At 40.5% G+C, this 8,929-nt stretch overlaps 1 long non-coding RNA gene across 1 annotated transcript; it reads right to left on the minus strand.

The window, feature by feature from the left end:
- Positions 1-1,846: 1,846 nt before the first annotated feature.
- On the minus strand, positions 1,847-7,014 carry LOC119009947. The gene is made up of 3 exons (XR_005071855.1): positions 6,799-7,014; positions 4,070-4,190; positions 1,847-3,971 (listed from the first exon to the last, which is right to left on the minus strand). It is a non-coding gene; the product is annotated as an uncharacterized LOC119009947 (long non-coding RNA).
- Between the last annotated feature and the right edge of the window lie 1,915 nt (positions 7,015-8,929).

An 8,929-nucleotide genomic window follows, 5' to 3' on the forward strand; every position in this document is an offset into this window, starting at 1 on the left:
TATTTCTGTTTCGAAAAGGCAGAAAAAAAAGCCATCAAAAAATATGGAGACATAATCCAATAAATCCTCCTGTGATGTTATACTTAGTGTTAAAATAATGCATTATGATTGTGAAACCGTGAAACTGAGATTTTTCCTCAGACTATAATCGTACCATCAAAATCTATAACCGTTGCATCCCTCGTATTGATTTTCAGAACTCTACCCATCACAGCACTCTGAGAGAGTACTGAAGCATTAAATCAGCCTCAGTATTTATACATGTTCTCAATGTCTCTCTCAAAAGTGGTGGCACAGAGGCTGCCGTCCTCGCCCTGTTTGGGCAGCAACTCACTGCCTTGCCAATCTCTTGTGAAATTCCACTGGCAAAACAGATTTTGGCAGTGTTAGACAATCAGGTGCACCCTGTAGTTTGGGAAATCAGGAAGCGATAGAGCAGTTGCATTGTGGGTAGTGAGCAGAAACAAGTCTCTTTCAGCAGAAATGGATAAAGAAGAGGGTCTCTTGAAAGGCAAGTTCAGCTTCACAGCCCTGCCAGATAGTTCTCTCAACAAGGGCAAAGTTATTTGCACTTACTGTCGAGTTACCAGCGGAGTGCATTCAGTCTCAAGCACAACTTGCTGGCCGAGAACACAACTGATCCGGAGAGCTCTCCTCTCCCCTCACCAACGGCAGAGACCACACTGTTAAGTTTACAGCGGAGACACCTGGACAACAGTTGTTTGGTTAACCTTTAGAGGTGTACAACTGGACACATCATTGTGTTAGTGTTACGAAGGAATGTTCCATTCAGGTCATTATGCCTATCTGTTGTTGCTTGTTGGGCTTGAGTTTGCCATGTTACGCTCTCATCATTTTTTCTGAGCATGAAGTACCTTGACTTGAGGTTATTCTGGACAGTATTTGTCACTGTTTTAGATTGCAATAATATCAAACATACATTTTTATAGAGCAAACACATGTGTCCGCTCCCATGATGATAAGAGTATTAAAAACTTCAAAATATCCCTTTAGAGTACATTAACAACGATGGCGAGTTAACTGGACAATCATTCCAATTCAATATTTGAATTAATTGACAGCCCTTAAATAACTACTAAATACTGGCAGAAGTAGTGGAAAATAAAGGGTTAGGGTTACACTTAAATAAAACTTGAGCTACTTGTACTGCACCAGGGAATTTCCATTATATGATATTTTATTTTTCTACTCCATCGAAATTTACATGGAAAAAAGTCTTTAATGTGTATTTGACCTGGTTTTTGCAGGAGACAGTGTAATTACCACATTCAAAAATGATTTTATCAGAAAAATTTCACTTTGATCAATGAATGTACAAAACAGCCCTCAAGTGTCAAACTGTGCACATGGATCATTCTACACAGTGAAGTTCAAACATTCAACTCCATTAATTGGAAGCGGTCTTGCAGGAGAGGTTATATATAGTATATACATTGTGATATCGGTACTTTCACTTTCATAAAGATCAAAAAACTTCTTCCACCACAGCCTACAAATTAGTGAAACAATTTTTTATATATAACTTTGGGTGAACTGACCTTGAGTCTTTGGTGAGTGTTGAGTCTCAGTTTCAGATATTAAATGCAGAAGTGTCACATCTTTACCATGATAAAAACATACTATCACAACAACAAAACTCCCTCAATTATATATAAAAACACAAAAACAAATTTGGTATCATACAGCATGTGTGTATATTTGAGTAGCAGTAGCTCCCAAATAGCGAGGACCCACACACAAAACACTCAGGAGGCAGGCGGGGTTGAGAACAAAAAGCAAGCGTTTAATGACAGGATCTGAAAATAATACCAAAGTTCACCTCTAAATGCAAAGTACCATCCAGGAAAAACACGAGGAATAAAAGAAAAAAATAAAAAAAAAAACATGGGAGAAGGGATATGAAGAAAGGGGAACAAAACAGATGGAGTGACAACAACAGCAGGGAGCACACAGACTATATTAAGTAACAGGACACAGGTGAAGACAGAAAAAGGGCTTGACATAATACGTGGAAAACAAACACACACGTCCAGTTAATCGTGATGACTCAGTCCTCCCCCTCTCCCTCCCCTTCTATATTTGAACTTATTTCCAGGCTTCAGCGAAACAGCAAAAAGTGAAAAGAGGCGAGGGGAGGAAGAGGAAGATCGCATCCCGTGGGTGCGCATGTGATTATTAGGGCAGCTGGGACGTGATTACGTTCAAAACTGGGAACAATTTGTGCTGTGCACAGTGTAAACTGCGTGATGTCGATGTGAACACATCAGAGCTGAGGAGGACTGCTTATTTGCACAGTGGTGCTCTTCCCCGCTGTTTGCAGTCCTTCAAGTAACGCGGCATTTACACGATCAATCATGCCGCTTTAAGTTTGGACTGGAGCTGCACCTTGGCAACAGTGCTCTGCCAGCGCCGGATCCCAGTGTGGGCCTGCTCTCTGGCTTGACTGGTAGCAATTAAAAGGATTACATTGTTTGCACCACGTGGGAGGTTTTAAGTTTTAACAACAGTACTATAGTCTGTGGCACCAAAATAGATCGCGGCATGTTTTCCTAATGCCGTCTTAAGCAATCTGAAACAGTCAAAGGTATTTGAACTTGAGGATGGAGACACACTGAGAAGATACATTCCGGCGTTTCATTTTAAACACCTTCTATAGCTCATTAGATTGCTGTTTAACTCAGACTCAGACTATGAACATTAGAGGCCTCAGCATCTATTTCTCCCAACTGCTGCGTTCCAGCTCTTGCACTCATTATTTCTCTGATCCTGCACGGTAATTAGATGGCTATTCCTCCAAATCAGCACGCTTGCTCCATTTTAATGCGGCCAGAATACACTGATGTTGCCACCCTTGATCTCTCTCGCAGCACGATGATTACATGAGGGCTCGGAAGAACCCCAGGAGGGAACACATTCTGCGCATGCTTGTGTGTTTTTGCATAGAGACCTGTTCATCAGTTTATCTTTAAACCTGCTAAACCTGTTGACCGAAAGACGTTGTCTAGAGGGGCAGTTACTGTATAAACACAATGTGATCAGCGATGCCTTTTGTCTTTTACTTTACTGTGATTTCATCACTGCTGCACTAACCACTCTGTCAAGTATCTATCAGTATTCATCCAGTAAAAAGCCAATGCAGAGAGATAAAGCTACACTGTAGCACTGACAGTGGGTGGGTTTAAATATTCTAAGGTTAAAAATATTGTTATCTTTGTAGAATCCAATCTCCATGTGCATCTCTGTACATTAGAGATATGTCAAAACTTGTTTATGCTGAAACACACAAAAACACAAAAATACTTCTCTATTTTATCAAGTGACAACGCTATACTTGTGCTCCGGTTAGGTTTAGGGAACAAAACCACTTGGTTTGGGTTAGGTCATGTTTTGGCACAGCTGGAGGTCTCTCTAGGTCCCCTTAAAAACACCCAGTTTTTTTGGGTGCCATTTAGCTCAGTTGGTAAAGCGGGCGTCCCATTTACAGAGGCTTTGTCCTCCTCACTGGACTGAGTTGATGCTGCTGCTGATGGGTCTGAGTGGTGCTCCTTCCTTGTGTATCTTTCAGGAGTCCATAGATACTTGGGATGGCTTCCCCGTGGCAGAGTCTGTAACATAATGGCCTGTAAATGGTTTTGCTCCCGTCTAGTTTTTGTAGATATTCGATAACCTTCTTTTTGTAGCTACTGGTAGGATCTCGCCTCCGAGTCTCATAGGTGAGATGGTGATGTTCCGGTCTCTTTTGAGTGATGCCAGGGCCTTCCTATCCACAGTAGTGAGGTTAGAGAGGGTGGCTTTTACATTGGCAAGAGTGGCTGATACCTTCGATTGTAGCTTTTTGGCAAGGACATCCTTCTCTTGTTTGGTGAGCTCTCTCTGACAAGTTTTTCCACCCACTTCTTCCCGGATGTGCCTGTTGACATCCTTATTTCTCCAGGTGAGAGCGTCTGTTTCTACACAAAATGACATTTGACGTGTTTGTAAAATCTCTGTGGCAATGTCATTTTGTGATTTAAGCTAATGAGCTCACATCGATACAATTCTCACTTACTTCTTACTGCTTTGACTTTCTCTCCTTTACATCCTCGCACTCTCTGCTTTTCCTCGTCTCTGCGTCTGCCTCGATCACCACACCGATGCCCGCCTCCACTGCCCGCCAGCGTCACTTGTTACTGTGGGAAGAACAATGCTGACATCACACTCATTATGCAATTCCGTCAACTTGGAGCAGGGAAGGCTGCTTTTTATAGCAACCGTTAAGAAACGAGTCATTCAAGCCTGGACATCTGCCCTGTGTGTGTGTGTGTGTGTGTGTGTGTGTGTGTGTGCGTGTGTGTGTGTGTGTGTGTGGGTGTGTGTGTGTGTGTGTGACCGCTTATCCCTGTAAGCACGTCTGCATGTTTACGTCTGATTCAATTACCCGGGAAATCATGAGAGAGAGTAATAAAGGGCCACAGAGAGTGAGGCAGAAATACTGCAGCGACCCAGGGGCAGCTTATTACTCAAGTGGAGAATGATGTACTTCTTCCTAACACACACACACACACACACACACACACACACACACACACACACACACACACACACACACACACACACAGAAGATCCTCTGACTAGCAATGGTTAGGTGTGGTGCATTGACACATATGTTTCTCACGAGGGAGTTTGCTTCCCTCTGCTATAATGCTACAGGCTCTCAGATGCCACGTCACATTGCACTGTTGCACCAGCACGCACTTTCATGAAAAGCAGAGCAAAGCTAATATACATTTTCAGATTTCGGGTCGGTTTGAACGCGTGCCTGCGGAAGAAAAGCTCCCCATGCGATGGAGAGACTGTCGGCACTTGTGTGATGCCATGCCATGCAGCCCCTGGAGTGCTGATACAGAGAACAGTCTATCCCTCCTGCTCTCCCTGCTTCACACAGGCAGAATAGAAAACAGAGGAAGAGGAGTGGAGCTGAATCCCAATATTCCTCCTGAGTCGTCTGCTTCGTGCACTGAGGTAAAGGCCCTCTGTGCACCGGAGAAAATAAAGAAAAAACAAAAACATTCGAACTTCCTTCTCCCCAATCGTTCTGTTTATCTCTCATTTGTTCCGTCTTCCCTGTAATTGTTTTTCCTCACTCATCCACATTTGTGTTGCATGCAATCCATGACAACAGTGTGGCTGTACTGATGGCAATGTTGGTAGGTATGTTGGTTGGCCCAGCACTTTGTCCAAGACTGAAATCTATATATATATATATATATATATATATATATATATATATATATATATATATATATATATATATATATATATATAGACACCTGTGGGCGGAATTGTCATGCACAAAGTCAATACTTTTCACAGTAGATATAGTTCTACATTAATAACTGGAGTACGGTTCTGTGTTGTCTGTTTACTGAGAACTGAAAGAAAAATCTGCCTGTTATGATATGTATGTGAGTACACAAGTGACAGAAAGGTGCAAAATTACTGGAGATGAATGGAAGGTGGTGGGAAGCTCAGGCTTATGGACATTTCACAGACGTCACTGTTTTAGGGTTTGAGGGTCTTTGAGTGTTTAACCATGACACATGACCCAAAAATTCAAAGCTGGGTTGGACTTCAAGAACGAGGTGCTGATATTTGGTCATGTGTTTGTGTGCTGTTCTGCCATGTACGTCTGAGTGGCCTCTGCCAGTGCGAGAGAGCACTCAAGATTTATGACCTTTACAGTCGCTGCATGTGGAGATAAAGCCAACAACAGGATAGAATAGAGACGCGGTCACAGACCAGGAAGTCATCTTTGATATTAGAGGATGCTGGCTATGGGATGCTGATTGTAAAGTTGCGCATGCTATTTCGCCACATTTAGCAACAAGCCACGTTAAAAAAAACAAAAAACATGTGAATTTTTCTGTGTTACATTTGGCGCGATTTAAAGCAATATTTGTGAGTTTTGTGACATTTACTTCTCTTGTATAAAAATGATGTCAATATTAAATCTCTAAACCTCTAAACTCTAAATGTAAATGTTAATTATTAATTCTAAATGTTAAATGTTAATTTTCATTCACAATGCCCTCAGAGTGCAGGGATCCTGCACCAATTATCCGTAAAATACATACCGGTTTGTCTTTACGCTGGAGTTACTTGGCTCCGTGTTAAACAACAACGGGACTGTATTTGCATTTTATTGTTTTTGTGTCCTCCATGTTATTATCCTTTATTCTCTCTTCTTTTATAAAGTACTAAGTATGAAATGTGCCATATAAATACAGATTTTGAGCAGATCAGAGCTGTCTATTTTGTTTTTGTACTTGCCATCGCCTCCGTTATGGCCTTTAAGGGCTTCCATAGCTGTCTGAAGAGGAGCAATAACTCCTCCATTTTTTTTCCTTTTTAATGGAGCTTTATTGATGTTTGGAGCTAATATGAGAGTGAATTTAGTATTGTAATGTTTCACAAACATACAACCAAAGCAAGGAATATGAAATCAATAAATCTAAAATGTGTTATTATAAATACATTCAAATGAACACCTGCTTGTTGCAGGAGGGGCTGAATTGCAGCACCTCTGAAGAAAGCTAATTAGAGCTGATGAACAACAGCTGTGACACCTGCATGAGAGGCTTTTTCAGAGCCAGTGTGTGGCACACGTAGCACTTCCTGTTGGTGACTGATGCAATGGGAGCTATTTGGGCCTTCTTCGTTTGTGTCCTGACTGTTTGGCTTGCCAAAGGTTTTCACATTTCTTTCTATTTCAAGTGAAGTAAAGTGAACACAACTCACCACTCCTGCCGCAGCTTCCTGTTGTGGGGAAGTCCCTGCGAGTCCATTACCGAGATTACCGAGTTAGAAATGCTCAATTCTGTTCTTTTCCCTGTCCGCTCAGTGCAGCACAATCACGCCATCTGAGTACCCGAAGAAGACTGTGAATAGCACTTGTTCACATCAATAAGCCTTTATTTTGGTACTTCTGGTGACAGGCAGTGACAGGCAGTGTGAATTTGCATATTAGCTAAATATTTAGTTTCATCGTGACATTTAGATCTAACATTTAGCATTTAGATTTACATTTAACATTTATATTTATATTTAAATTTAACATTTATATTTATATTTAAATTTAACATTTGGATTTAATTAGCCTTTAGATTTAACATTCAGCTTATATTTAGATTTAACATTCATATTTAAATGTAATATTTCAATTTAGATTTAACATTTAGATTTAACATTTCGATTTCAATTTAACATGGTGAAACATGGTTTGTAGCTAAATGTGGCTGTTTATTTTAGCATTAGCAACTTTACAATCAGCACCCCAATGGACAGTCTTCAGTTTATCCTTTATCCCAGTGATAAGCTCCACACACAACCCTGAACTGAGAGTATATTGTATATTGTATTATATACAGCAACGTCACACTCCTGCATGCCCCTGACATTTTTGTGGCCTGTCGCTTTGCAGGTGTGTTTATTTGCATAACCCATTTCAACCTCACACCTGTGTGTGACTGCATTGTGCAAAGTTGTGATACTATAATTTTGACAAAATCTGTCCAAAAACAAACGGACAGACAGACGGATGCACCTTCAGTTGCATAATGAAGCAGAAATGTATAAAGAAATAAAAATATAAAGATATAGCAAATTGGAGAAAAGAAAAAAAAAAACAGTGTGTGTGTGTGTGTGTGTGTGCGTGTGTGTGTGTGTGTGTGTGCGTGTGTGTGTGTGTGTGTGTGTACAAATATGGCATATAGCTCGATTGTGACAAGTGTTTTACAGTCACATTATTAACTCAGCAGATGCAGGGTGAGGAAAACTAGAGGAAATTACAACTGATTGCACCTGATTCAGTTTTGTTTGTCATCCACCTGGAGAATGGATCTGGTCCGAAAGAAACAAAGCGCCCTGCAATTATCAGGCTGTGGCCCACTTTGGAAGGAGGCCCTTTACTCACAGGACAACAAGCTTACGCAAGGGTCCTATATTCAATCTTTCTTTGTCTTCTTCCTGTCTTTATTTTCTTTCTTTGCATTCATCTTGAAAAAAAAACAATGGCTGCTTTTCTGTTATTGATATGGGTGCGCTATTAAAGATCCACTGTGTAGGACTCAGACCAAACCCGAAAAAAACTATTTGCATTTCTGGCACGAGTAGACATTAAAAATGTATAAATCCGCAATCAAAAACACAAATAAAAATGAAAGCTGCAAGCAGCGATGAACGGGCCCTTGCAGTCCACACGTGTCGAAGCATACTGCCGTCAGGATGTGCCACGTAGATGTGTTCAGGGCAAGACCCTCTACATGCTTGAGCAGTTTGGAGTAGATGGCAAATTGTATGCGGAAGTTATGAGTTGATCGTTAGGGTTAGGGTGTTTTGAGCAAAATGTACAGCAAGGTGTTATTTAATAACTTGAGTCTTGTTTGAAATATCAAAATTCTTTTAATAACTTTTTTTAGGAGAGGATTAGGGTTAGCCCCGACGTAATTTGGGAAAACAGGAAACAATGCAGCAGTCACATTTTGGATGGCAAGTAGAAACAAACGAAAAAAGAAAAGAGTTTGTGAATGACAGTATTACTAAAGAATGTTACATGTGGCTTGAGCTTGCTTAATGCTTCCAGCAAACTTTTCGAGCATGTAGTACCCTTGAGGTTATTCTGGAGAATATTCTGGACAGTATTTGTCTTTGTTCTGGACAAACATACAGAATAAAGCAAGCATATTTGTCCACACCCATGCTGATGAGAGCATTACAAACTTTTAAAATATCCCTTTGAGGTACATTTAGAATGGATAAAAAAAAACTATAGAGACTTTAAACATATATATATATTTGCATAAATGTAATGATTCATTAAGCTCTATGCAGAAATGTAAAAAAGAACAGTTGAATGGAAATGCACTTGATG

This window comes from Acanthopagrus latus, chromosome 20 (genome assembly GCF_904848185.1).
Source record: "Acanthopagrus latus isolate v.2019 chromosome 20, fAcaLat1.1, whole genome shotgun sequence".
NCBI lineage: Eukaryota > Metazoa > Chordata > Actinopteri > Spariformes > Sparidae > Acanthopagrus > Acanthopagrus latus.